Source organism: Columba livia, chromosome Z (genome assembly GCF_036013475.1).
Source record: "Columba livia isolate bColLiv1 breed racing homer chromosome Z, bColLiv1.pat.W.v2, whole genome shotgun sequence".
Lineage (NCBI taxonomy): Eukaryota > Metazoa > Chordata > Aves > Columbiformes > Columbidae > Columba > Columba livia.
The window spans coordinates 20587548-20601778 of NC_088642.1; the positions used below are offsets into that span (position 1 = coordinate 20587548).

General features: G+C 40.3%; 1 protein-coding gene across 16 annotated transcripts in view; it reads right to left on the minus strand.

Annotated features, from left to right (window-relative positions):
- PRLR (prolactin receptor) overlaps nt 1–14231 on the minus strand; it is a 151211-nt gene that overhangs the window by 62686 nt on the left and 74294 nt on the right. For 15 of the 16 annotated variants that reach the window (XR_010468779.1, XM_065045130.1, XM_065045133.1 and 12 more), the window contains one exon: nt 2108–2198. The gene's annotated coding sequence lies outside the window, so the exon portion shown is untranslated. 16 annotated transcript variants of the gene reach the window in all.

The window sequence follows — 14231 nt, forward strand, 5'->3', positions numbered from 1 at the left end:
TCCTTCCATTTGGATTTGCATTTTGTACTACTGAATTTCATCCTGTTTACATTACTGTAATTTTAAAGGTCACCTAGTTCTTCCCTAATAGCACTTTGATAGTGTACTTTGCATAACCAGGAAATTTCATCATCATATCCCTAGTTTTTGTGTCCAAGCAATTAAAACAAGTATTAAAGATTCAGATCCAACACTTACCCTGAGGAATTTAAAAGTTAATGCTCTGCTACAGAGAAGTTTTAATTTCATTACTAGTGTTATTCTCTACTGAGGTACAGCCTTACAAACACTTTACTAAATCCCACTTTCCAATAGCATAGTTCCCTATGTGTCAACAAAAGGATAACCTTTATTGATGTCAGACGAGATTTACTGCACTTCTACCTAGACAGGCATCAGGTTAGTCTAGCTCAAATTACGTCAGCATTTCATTCTGCTCTGCCTTTATTTCTGTATTTATCTTTTCCTTAAGAAACTGTTCTAGAGTTCTGTGGGTTTTTTTTTAAATCACTCTGACTAGTGCATAGCTGCCTGCATCTCTTTCTCCCAACCTCCCTTTTAATATAGATTCTATATACACAACATTTTGAGTCAGCTCATAATATCTGAGAACAAACTTTGTAATTACATGATCTGCTTTCTGACACTGCTTCCATATAGCTATGTGATGGAGATTCCACATCCATTGAAAATAGTAGGTTACTTGTGAACTCAACAAACAATTCGTAAAAAGTAATCTTGTGTGAAACCTTGAAAAAAACAAAAATATCAAGTCATTTACAACTGCACAAATCAATGCTGGAGTTAAACATCTACTGAAATCTGTAAGAGTTTATGAAATTAAGAACAATGTTGAAACCCAACTCTGTGTTGCTGTGTGTTAGTAATTTGGGGCACTGTTCTCAGATCCATAGGCAGTATGTTTTGTATTAGCAGCCTGGCTTTCCGTCACTGTGCCTCAAACACCCTTGGTTTTGTGGTTCTCAGATCTTTAAATTTATATCCTGGTATTGTCTTACAAAGATTGGCTTTAGCCCATATGTTTGTCAATTCATCATTTCAGCTGCTCCAAAAATGTTCTGCAATTTAAAAGCAAATGTTTTTATTTTTTGCTGAAATATCCTATTTCTCACATATACAGTTTCAAGTTATAAAGTCAAGTTTGTTTCTTCAAGGAATAAAATTCTCACAAAAATACGATGTTACACACATTCACATCAAAACGAACATGCCAAGCAAACACGCACAGCTCTTTTGAGAGCAAATTATTGTAAAAAAATAACTTTTTAATTCTGGTGATACTAGTTTCTAAAGAAATACAAGGTTTTCAGATGGCCTTTCAGGGTTTGCATGTCCAAGATCATTCTATAATCCTGAAGAAAATACTTGGAAATAAATTTTATACAAATATAGACATAAAAATATGTCTAGATGAAAGGAAAAAAAACAAAATAGTGAAACAACAGACTTAGTTCAAAGCCATAGGGTGTTTCATGACTTTAAACAAAACTGAGTTGGAAATATTATTTTAAGTGGACTTGATCCTAAGTCTGCTTCTTAACAAAGTCTGAAGTGTTTCTGCAAGTTTTTCCTCTGAAGTCTTTCCTTCCAAGTCTCTGTCTGTTTTAATTAAGCACAAAACCTGGTGGATGCTTTCTAACATGTACATTGTTTATTCCAAAACTTAAACTGTGGGGCAGGTACATGATTTAATTTACAACACTGGGAATTACTTTTCTTGGAGTAATGTTACATTTAAAACTCAAATTCAAAGACTACATACATTTTTGGTAATAGCACGATACAGAAGTATTCTGTAGCCCTACACTAACAGAAATTTTATGTCAGCAGTAGTTTTCCCACAGCTTAAGCTTCCAATCCGAATCTTTCAGCAGGATTCTATTCCAGTACTCCACATACCCAAGCTCTTGTTACCAAAGTCATTCCCAAGTTATTTGCAGACAGAGAGTTCAAGGACAAGACGCAAAATCAGAACATCTAGTACTATTTGCACTTCTGAGGCTAGTGCATTTAATCCATTTATCCAAACAATTTGTGAAAACATGTATCATCCAGAAAAAGTGTAGAAGTAACAGTGTGATCTTACCAGGCTCTGTTCTCAAGCAGAATCCACTGATTTCAGAAACTTTCTTTGACTCCCAGTCTCTTGGCTGAAGTGCAGAGTCCTGGCTTTTCCCCTGTCAATTGACAGAGAGAATATGTTGTGTCAATCTCCAGTTTATGGCTCGCTTCTCCCTATAGATGCCTACCATAGAGTTCTTATTTCGACATTATCCCTGATAACTTGTGTGGAGGGAGAACCGTACTCAGAACTGAATGGGGATTGTAAACTTTTACTGTTTTCAGCTTCTGGTGATCAGTTCCTATGACTTTAACCCCCAGATTAAAAGGCCTTTAATATTTTTTTCTCTTTATACAACTACTTACAATTTAATCAAGTCAGCTATTCTTTCTGAATAACCAGACTGAGTTTCTGATTCTGCTCACACTGAGATACTCACTTCATCTCCCTCTCAGATGCTGCAGATCTTCTCTGCACCATTATATTTCTTCAGCATTCATAAAATGTAGGAACATATCGAATATACAAGAATGCATTTTGTAAGGGTGTACACACAGACTATAAACAAAATTGTCCTGTTATGAAGGCAATCCTGTTGAGATCTCGTGTTAGCATCGAACTGACAGTACCCAAGTTGCTTGTACTCTCTGAAGTCTCAGGAATTTTCAGAATCAGTGATACAGACTGTAAAAATGACCATTCCTTGCTACTAGCTACCTGCCTAACTATGCTTAATGCACTGTATGAATGCCCCTGAGCTACAGTGTGACCCACACTGCCATATATGATAACCCTCTTCTCTTCCTTATTTACCTCCATGACAATTGTTGGCCACTTTACTACGTAGTGAGATTTCATTATTTCTTTCATCATCAAGAATGAAAATAATCAGGCAGAAGCAAATACTGCATTGCTCTCTCCGGAGGTGTTCTGGAAAGACCTTTAAATAAACACTATTACCTTTGGATATTTAGTGCATTTAAATCAATTTTTGAAGGACCTTTTAAACAGAACTCTGAAGAGAAAATTAACTCAGACCTTCATGAACCCTTACAAAGTTATCTTCCTTTGGGATTTAAAATGGTCTGTATAGCTCAAGAAGAGCTTTGGGGTTCTTTTCTGTTTTGGATTTGCTGTGGCTAACAAAATCAAATCCAGAACCAACAGATGAAATCTAAATTTCAGCTATTCTGTGACCTATTCTGATCCCTAAAAGCCTGCTTCTGACAGAAAACCATTTTGCTTGTCTGTGTTGTTACACTGAACTCAACAGAACAACATATATACTTAATGTCTTCTGCCTGCTTGATCATGCTCATTTTCTGTGGGAGCTGAGAAGATTAGAGGATACAATTCTTATACAGAAACCTCAGTGTATATTTGAAACAAAGAAAAACACTCAAGGACATCAACAAGATGAAACTGTACTAGTACTGAGCCCTCTTAAAAAACCCATGTAAAGCCCTATTAAAAAACCCATGTAAAGTCTATTAAAAAATCTGACATATCTACATTCAGAAGAAAAGCATTCTTTTCTTGTGAAAATATTTTGTGGAAAATTACACAACCAAAGAAAAATATCCACAATAGAATGATGTTTCTGAAGAACTAGCACAACAAGATCAACCCTTAGAGTTGGCCTTTCAAAGTAACCATGATATATTTTTTAAAGAACAATGTAGCTGTTTAAATATTCACTCTTCTGACAGGTTGGCCACCTAAGTTTATTCTTGTTGACTGCTATTTTTAAGTTTCAGAAATCAACTGATTACATTAGTTAATAGTTTTCTAGCGGAAAACACACCTGGAAATCAGCATTATTTTGGTATGTCTTTGGGAGATCTCTATACTCAACTTTAACCGAACTTTTGAACAAACTGCACTCTCCAGGCACCTGCAATCCTAATTGTTTGGTACAATGACGTAGTTTACTGTATTATGTGCCTTGACTGTGGAATCGTTCAACTAGATAAACACAGAAACAGACTCGTTGCTTGGCTGTAAAACTAACATAGTGTCTTGCCTATATATTTTTAACTTCAGGGGTCTGTTTTAGACAACAGAGAAGACAACTTCAGTGCAAGTAACATAAATAGATTTCAGCTTATTTTTCACATGGTCAGATATCTGCTTTGTAAAACACTCCAGGATGCTTGCATTAGTAGGTTCTCTACGGAAAAACAGCCTGACTTCTAGAGGCACGTCTCTTCAGCACACTGAATGGCCAAAGCAGCAGGCGATAGCAGGTGGAGGGGGTAATGCAGGTCATCTGCCCCATGTGGAACACTGAGCTTGGCAGGCCAGTGGCCGCAATGACACACGTGTTGCTGCTCTGCAGCGTGTTCATGTTCCAAGCACTGGGAAATGCTCCTGCAGCCCTTGGGCGAGGGCAGTAGCCAAGAGCTAACTCTTAAGCTGCTCTGGAGTTTAGTTGGATTAACAAACCATTCTGCAGACAAGGATGTCTGGACCTGAGTTTCAGAATGGATAGGAAATTAGCCTCCCACTAAACTAAACATGGGAAGGTCCTCATGGGGAAAGCAGAAGAACCAAGGAGACTGGAGGCAGTTTTTAATCCACCAGTGCTATATCAAACCCCACTAAACGGTTTTTACTATGGCACTGATTTACAAAAAGGTTTCTTTTTTAGCCTTCACAAGTGCCTACACCAGCAGGTTGTGAACTGGATTAGTAAAGGAAAGCATGTAAGTTTAACTCCATTAAAATTAGCTAGCTGAAATTAAAAATTATTAAATAATAACAAACTCATTATTCCTTCATTTAATCACTTTAATTTTCCCCATGGGGCAGTTTATGTGGGAGTTAATGAGGGGCCAGTCATCAGTCATTTGACACTGACTGCTCAACATTTAAAAGACTGATTAAACAATATAGGTGTTTATTTCATTCTGTCAACACAACACTATTGTTAGTCTGGAAAGCAACTGGATTTTACACACTGTGAGCAAGGGAGAGGCAGTCGTTCTAGTTATATCAGTCTGAAGGTATTCTCATAAAACTCATAATATTAGCTTTTTCCTTATATGGGTTAGAACAGAGGAAAGTACCAAAAGCACTGAACATAATATGATATGTAAACCAAAACATGGCATAGGATTTTAAGCCGCAGAGTTACTCCAACTGTAAAAAAGAAAAGGGGGTCAGCATAGCTAGAATGCATCTTCTGTCTTCAAAATAAAATTCCTTATATACAGAGATTGTTAGAACAACCTCCAACCTATTTAAAAATTACAGATGTCAACCTACAAAAAAAAAAAAATCACATTTTGTAGTAGAGAATATTTTTATTTTAGTATTTTTTGATGATACCGAGCAGTTAAGTCAGCTTATATGGCATACTTCTGTGACACGAACTAATTTCAGCAGCCCTGCCCAAAATACTCCAGATATTCCTGCCTTGTCTGCAGCATCATTTCCAGTACTTATCAGAACCTGCAATGAATCATCAGTTCAAGGAACTAAAACCAATCATTTTTCTTTTTGTAGAGCTATTTTTTATCTTAGCTCGTTGAACAAATCAAATGAATATCAGACAAAGAAGAAGGGAGGAGGTGCAGATGGTTTAAACTCTTACGCAATTACACTCAAACCAAATCTGTTTAAAGTACCTTTGCTTCAGGCAAACACTAAGAATAATCTCTGTGGAGTTTTGATTCAGGTATGAGAACCTAGCTAAAAGTTAACATCAATGTGACAGTGTAAAAGCTAATGAAAAACTAGCACTTTATTGACCGCTATCAAAGGATTATTAAAATAGGTCTAGCTCTTCTTTGTAGTCATCAAGGCCGGCCCTACCTAATCACCAACCTATTGAACGTAGTAAGAAGTCTGGTAACAGCAATTAGCTGAAAAGCAAATCATAAGAGTGGAAAGAAGTAAAGGTATTTTTCATGTACTCATGGCTACTGCTTATTACCTGCAAGAAATTTCCCTTATGTCTGTTTGAATGAAGACAGCTCAGGCTACAAATCCAAGTACAGCTGTGATGACAGACCCAGACTTTCACAGAATCACTAGGCAGGAGTTGTAAAAAGAGCCCATCACACAACTGAAGAACTTCCAAGCTCAGGCCACCTGTGGCTCAGCTACCACACTCCACAGTCACAGGAGACAGCCACACATGTGAGCTGAGGTTAGTTAACAGGTCAGCTGTTAGTGGGAATCAAAGAGAGATTTTCCTGAAAGGATTAAAATCAAAGCAAAATAGACAAACAGTAACTTTCCTCAAGTATGTTGCAGCTAAGTAGCAGTAGGATCTCCACACAACAGGACAGCATAAGCAAAGTCTGAGAAGTAAAAAATTTGTCAACATGATGTTGGTCCTTAAGTGGCACCTATTCCCACAGTCAGAAATAGAAAGCCTTAAGGTCTGGTAGAAAAAATTTTAATGGGAGGGCATGGGAGGACAGAGTTCTACAGAGCCAGTGGAAATTATCTACTCAAGTAATCTAGTCCATGGATTCTAGAACACATTTACTGGACTTTGGATGCATAGCACATAAAAGGTGTGATTTCTTGTACAAAGAACCTTGTCATTTCAAGTTTGAGTCAAGTACCACCCATTATCAGTGGTCAAGATGAAGGCAGCTCTTCCCCACCTAATAGGGTCACAGTCCTCAGCTCAGACTGTTTGCAAAAAGAATGTTGGTTATGGTGAACTGTCTTCCAAAGGCTAGGGGTGTAATTCTACAACACAGTGATGTACACCAATACAGCTACCTCAGGAAGCTTTCCTAACTAAACTTACTGCCCTTCCCATGCTGCAATTTTCTACTTAATCTGTCGAGTTGGTACAGCTGCTTATGGGTCTGTGAAGCAACCACAGAAAGGGCTGTACTAAAAAATAAGCTATAATTTTTCTTAAAGCCTGAGTCATCTCAGTGATTCAGTTTATACTATCACTAAACAAACAGCTGTATTGGCATGACAGAGTGATAGTGAATTAGAGGATGGGGTAGGGAATAAAAGCGTAAGGCTGGAACTTCTTTAGCTTTGGTATTAGAAGTAATGCATAATGGAAGTACTCTTTAGCTGACATGCATTCAAGGTGAATATTCTTTCTTACTTCACAACAAATACCAGACCAAACTCCAACAAAGAAAGTGGCGGGCACATTAAAGTTTCTTATCCTAAAGTAATTATGCTTCTAATCATACTGTATCATAAATCTCCAATGCTAGGCACTGATGTTGCTTCAGCTCCATCCCTTGCATCCACGAGAAACTGCAGTCTTCAGTTGAAAGGGGAGAGATATCCCTTCCACTTGAGATCAGTGCCTAACTCCAGAATAATGCTTTCCTCCACTATTCAAAGTTTCTGGCATTAGCTGGTAACTCAGCTCAGGGTGCTGCTGCTCAGCTGACCCTGCATGGCAGGAACAGGAAAAGGCAGGAGAAAATCTGCTTTTGTCCTCCTTCTGGAGCATTCCTGAATTCTAGTCTGAACTGGCTAATTAATTTTTACTGGAGCCGGGAAACATCAATCAAGCGTTCATCACTCCTCTATTTCCAGGATCTGCTCAGCAGTGACAGTGAACAGTGCATTTCATTGCATTTTGACCTCCCAGGTTGTGTACTGCAAAGACCTGTGTTTCAAGACTTTGGCACTGGTGCATTTAGAGCTGTATTTTGGGTTGCTGGGGAATGGAACTCAGACTGGAGTTTTGCCACAGGATAAACAGATGTTAATAGATGTAGAGCGGTGACATTCTCTGGCAGAAGAGCCTTCACTGCTCTTTGATACAATTCAGCTTTCAGACAGTGATGAAAAATTAGCCCCCAACAACAAAGTTAGCTGTTGTTCCATCCTTTTGCTCAATAAGCCCACTGAGGATACAGTTACATCTAGTCCGTTTACTAGATCATGGCACTAAGTGCCATGTCCAATCTCAGTTTAAAAACCTCCAGGGACAGCGAGTCCACCACCTCCCTGGGCAGGCCATTCCAATGCCTGACCACTCTCTCTGTAAAGAATTTCTTTCTAATATCCAGCCTAAATTTCCCCTGGCAGAGTTTAAGCCCATTGCCCCCTTGTCCTATTGCTAACTGCCTGGGAGAAGAGACCAGTCCCCACCTGGCTATAACTTCCCTTCAGGCAGTTATAGAGAGTGATGAGGTCACCTCTAAGCCTCCTCTTCTCTAGACTAAACAACCCCAGCTCCCTCAGCCTCTCCCCATAGGTCTTATGTTCAAGTCCCTTCACCAGTCGTGTTGCTCTTCTCTGGACCCACTCCAGCACTTCAATGTCCTTCCTGAACTGAGGGGCCCAGAACTGAACACAATACTCCAGGTGTGGCCTCACCAATGCAGAGTACAGGGGAAGGATCACTTCTCTTGTCCTGCTGACCACACTATTTTTGATACAGGACAGGATACCGTTGGCCTTCTTGGCCACCTGGGCACACTGATGGCTCATGTTGAGCTTCCTGTCAATTAGTACCCCCAGGTCCCTTTCTGTCTGACTGCTCTCCAGCCCCTCTGCGCCCAGCCTGTAGTGCTGCAGGGGGTTGTTGTGACCAAAGTGCAGCACCCGGCATTTGGCCTTATTGAACTTCATCCCATTGGAATCAGCCCATTTTTCCAGTCTATCCAGATCCCTCTGCAGAACCCTCCTGCCTTCCAGCAGGTCAACACTCCCTCCCAACTTGGTGTCATCAGCAAATTTGCTGATGATGGTTCTCAATCCCCTCATCTAAATCGTCAACAAAGATGTTAAACAGGACTGGACCCAACCCTGACCCCTGTGGAACACCACTAGTGACTGGCCGCCAGCTAGATGCAGCCCCATTCACCAGCACTCTCTGGGCCCGGCCCTCCAGCCAGTTCTTAACCCAGTGTAGAGTACACTTGTCCAAGCCATGGGATACCAGCTTTTGCAGGAGTATATTATGGGAGACAGTGTCAAAGGCCTTGCTAAGTCCAGATAGACCACATCCACGGCTTTCCCCTCATCCACCAGGTGAGTCACCTGATTATAAAAGGAGATCAGGTTGGTCAGACAGGACCTGCCCCTCCTAAACCCATGCTGGCTGGGTCTGATCCCTTGTCCATCCTGAAGGTGCTGTGTGATTCCATTCAGGATGATCTGCTCCATAACCCTGCCAGGCACCGAGGTCAGGCTGACAGGCCTGTAGTTGCCAGGGTCAGCTTTGCAGCCCTTTTTGTGGACTGGGGTAACATTGGCCAATTTCCAATCATATGGGACCTCCCCAGTGAGCCAGGACTGTTGGAAGATGATAGAGAGCGGCTTGGCAAGTTCTTCTGCTAGCTCCCTCATCACCCTAGGATGGATCCCATCTGGTCCCATAGACTTGTGAGGATCCATATGGCTCAGTAAATCACCAACTATTTCCTCCTGGAATACAAGGGGCCTATTTGGCTTCCTATCTCTGTCAACCACCTCCACAGATGAGTTGTCCTGAGGGCCACCTGTCTTACTGGTTAAAACTGAGGCAAAGTAGGTATTAAGTACCTCAGCTTTCTCCTCATCTTTGTTAACTATATATTCTATATACTCTAGCTGTGTTAGCAAAATGCTTCACCTGATTTACATCAGCCCTCTCTGCGGAGAACTTAAATATCTTAAATACACAGTTCACTGCTAGGCTGTGCGTCTGCTAACACCCGCAAGTCACAATACACCTTTATCTCCAAAATCAAGTGAAAAATTCTTCCCTAATTCCATATGCAGCTTCCAATTCTAAAAGAAGAAAACACTGTACAAGAACAACACCATCAGATGCTGTCATTAAGCCTGGGCAGAAGAAAAGTCTCCTCCATCCTGGCACACAGTCACAATTTCTGTTGCCAGGAGAAGGAAAACAAAGATCATTACAAGTTTGTCCTGTTAAAGAAAACACATTTTCCTAAATATTCAAACAGCACAATAGTTGGTTATAGAAAATAGAGTCTCAAGACCTTCTGTTCCTTGATTCAGATCAAGAACTTGAATGCAAGACTCCCTTGCTACAGTGAGTGCCTCAACTACAAAGTTCCTGTCTGCAGTGAAATAATTGCCTCCATCTTTTTCTTAGTAATTCCTTCTTGTGATGATGCCTTACTCCATCTATATGAAGACTTGAATGTAAGCCACCCTGGAATGCCTGTCACTGTTTCTTTGGGCACAATTCAGGCACATTTCTCCCTCAAAGAACAGGGATTCAACAATTCCATATTGCCCTGACACAATGCTTTTGTACTCCTTTCCACAGCAGTAGGAAAAATGAAAATACTCCCCACTATGCATTAGCAATCTTTCCCCATAACAAAGATGCCCAGAAACTTCTCCTGGGTGCCTCTTAGCTTCCATATTCCAAGATTTATACTGGCTGTTTCTATCAGGCATAGAATCTCCCAGTCATGTCTATTTGTGTGTCCCAGGCTTTCTGGTCTGTTTTCTTTTGTAATAATTCCTAAATCCCACTTGAGTGCAATTTTAAAAAACAGATTTTCCTGCTTTCTTCTCTGTTCCTCCCAAAGGTTCACAACAGTGCTTGTCCTACTTCTGTAATATTCCATGATTTTAATACATCTCTGGGTCCTTTCACTAGCTTAGCTCATTTCTAGAAACTTTACAAAGGAATCTGTCTCATCTTGAGATCTGTAGAGCCCATTGCAGTTCATTTTCTATAATACAACAGTGAACCAATCTTCCACCCATAAATCAGTTACAGTTTCCTTCCTATGCCACTCCCTGGCTGCCACAGGATGTACCTGCAGAAATGAAGTCAGACGCAGGTAATTCAGCGCGTCCGTTCTTTACCACTTTTTAGAAGACCCTCTCATGATCTCCATCAGAATTTTGCAGGATTAAATTAGGACTGGCCCTTAAAAATTCCAGATACCCTCAGATAATCTCTCAGACCCCAAACAATGCCACTACTACTGAGCTACAGACAAGTCTCAACTTCTGTATCTCAACTCAGCCTGTCTGATTTATCACCCTTTGTATAGTTATTAAAAATTAATTGAACCAGAGAGCAAAAGGCAAAACATAATCCATCAGCAAAAATATTAATCTACAGTGCTGAACAGCCAGACATCCCTGCTACAGTTAATATTGAATTATTTATGAAGAGTGGGACTATTGACAAAAGAAATTAAACTATTTCATTTTTTATAAATATTAAATATGAACACTAGTTAACTACTTGGTGACATGAGATTTAACAATTCTGTACTAGCTATTCAGGCTTCTTTTGAACTGAAAAAAAAAAAGTTATCATAGTTATTTTATCCTAGTGGGTAAGATAAATCAACTGGGACATAGAATATGGCAATTAAAGTCTCTCCTCAGCAGAAAGAAAGCAAGAATCTAGTCCTGATCCTCCAAAAACCCATGAGAATGAATGCCCTAGCTTCCCAACTGCTTTAATGAGAATTTCAGGTTAAAAATTATAACAGAAACATCTCCTCTGCAAATAAAACTCCACAACATTTTACACCAATACTTCTCTATATTTGTCATGAATTTATATGTTCCATTATGCATCAGGAGGTTCGAAAGGAGGACTGAAAGAATTCATTCTTTCAAAATGTAGATAATACTGTAGAAGAGATAAAGAAACATGCAAGTTTGTTTTAGAAAGGAAACATTTTAAATTAGTCTTGAAAGAATTATAAAATCATTTAAAGAAGTTACTATGCATTTTTTTTAAAAAAACACCTGTAACTGGGTTTAGAATTTGTTTGCAAAATCAGATATTAAATTCAACAGCTGCACTATCCCCCTTCACACTGTTCATGAAGTCCGGTGATGCATGGCTTCAATGAGTGCGCCTTCCTAAAGACTTGAGTGTCATAAAACACCCTGCTTTAAACCATAAAACACCTCTTCACCTCAACAAATTTACCTGTGATTTATACTGTTGTGAAATCATATTTGAGCTTCCTGCATCTGAAATACAAAATTAAGGGTGTGTCTACCTGTCAGTATCAGTATCATCCACAGACAATCAAGTTAGATCTGAGTAAATTATCTTGAACATTTAAGTAAGTACCATTGCATTAATGTAACCCTCCACAGGGACTAACATATTCTGCTTTTCAGCATTGTGTAACGTAGACATACACTGAGATCTGACAATTTTATTCTTTCATAAAGGGTGCTACTCCCTACTGCTAGGTTCAAATTCCCATTCAAGAAAATATATTCTTCACCAATTAATTCCCCTTAGAGTTTTAGTTAACAAAAGACGCTTTTCTACATTTGCTTTCAAAAACTGTTGTGCAACACCACTCTGCACTGTAAATAGCTGCCCACTTCCATCTGCTGCCTGAAGTGATTCTTCTGAACCATTCTGGTTTGTAAAGTGCTTGCTTTGTGGTTTTTCAGGATAAAGCCTTGTCACAGCGTATCACCTTTTCTAGACTACAGCTGCAAATAAACACCAGGCAGTGACAGGTAAATGCAATACTGATCCTTCTTACTAGTTAAAGAGAGTCTAAACGAGTACCTAAATACGTCATTTTAATCAAGACATTTCAATACAGATTGCATATAATTCATTTAGGGCATATCCCTCAAGGGGCTGAAAAGCATGGCCATATTCATATCTGCTACACTTTTTAGGCTTGTATGGCAACTGATGAATACAGAAAAGCGGTAAGAAATTCGAGAGCACCCTGAGTTCAACGGCACCCGGTATTACCAACCATCTGATTGAAGTAACTCTTGCTCAGTGCTCCAAGAGTATACGAACTCTCAAGGCCCTGCATATATATATATGGATAATAATTCTCTACTTAAATTTGGGTTGTGACTATATTGACAAACACATGTTAAAATGATAAATTACAGTATAAAAATGACTGATTTCTACTACAGATCACATGACAACAAGATATTTATCTATACCAGTCACTGCTACAATTAGCTAAGATAATTTGAATGATGCCAGGTAATTCTGAGCCATGGTTGTATTGGGCTTGTGTGGCAAGGTTTTCACAGTGGGAGGTGGAGGGGCTACAGGGGTAGTTTCTCAGAAAATGACACAAGTCTCCCCCATATCCAACAGAGTCAGTTCCAGCAAGCTTCAAGACAGACCTACCGCTGGCCAAAGCCGAACCCATCAGAGATCATGGTAGCACCTCTGGGATAACATATTTAAGGCAGAAAAACTGCTGCACAATTGCAGCTGGAAAGAGAAGTGACAATATGTGAGAGAAACAACCCTGCAGACAGCAAGGTCAGTGAAGAAGGAGGACAAGGTGCTCCAGGCTCTGGAGCAGAGATTCCCCTGCAGCCCGTGGTGCAGACCATGGTGAGGCCGGCTGTCGCACTGCAGCCCAGGGAGGCCCATGATGGAGCTGATCTCCACCTGCAGCCTGGGGAGGACCCCCCGCCAGAGCAGGGGGATGCCCAAAGGAGCTGTGGCCCTGTAGAGAGCCCATGCTGGAGTGGGCTCCTGACAGGAGGTTTGGCCCCGTGCAGAGAGGAGCCCAGCTGTGAAGAACCTGTGGGAAGGACCCACACTGGAGAAGTTCACAGAAGACTGTCTGCCATGGGAGGGACCCCGTGATGGAGCAGAGAAGAGCGTGAGGAGGAAGGAGCAGCAGAGACAATGTGTGATGAGATGACCACAACCCCCACTCTTCATCCCCCTGTGCTGCTTGGGGGAGGAAGTAGAGAAATTGGGAGTGAAGTTGAGCCTGGGAAGAAGTTGAGGGGGAGGTGTTTTAAAACTTGATTTTATTTCTCATTATCCTGCTCTGACCTTTGATTGGTAATAAATTAAATTAATTTCCCCAAGTCGAGTCTGTTTTGCCTGTGACGGTAATTGCTGAATGATGTCCCTGTCCTTATCTTGACCCACAAGCCTTTTGTTGTATTTCTTCCCTTGTACAGCAGAGGAAGGCAGTGACGAAGCAGCTTGGTGGGCACCTGGTGGCCAGCGAAGTCAACCCACCGCAGCACTGACAACAGAGTGACTCACAACTTACAGTTATGTTCCAACACAGAAGGCTGATCAGATATCATTATTACTATACAGTTTCTATGATCACTCCAGTGTATAGCCATGAATTGCTTTGCTGTGCACTGTACAAATACAAAAGACATGGTTCTTGTTTCCAAGAATGTGTGATCTAATAATTTAATGCATAAAAGTTTCTGAAAAAGTCATAGACCA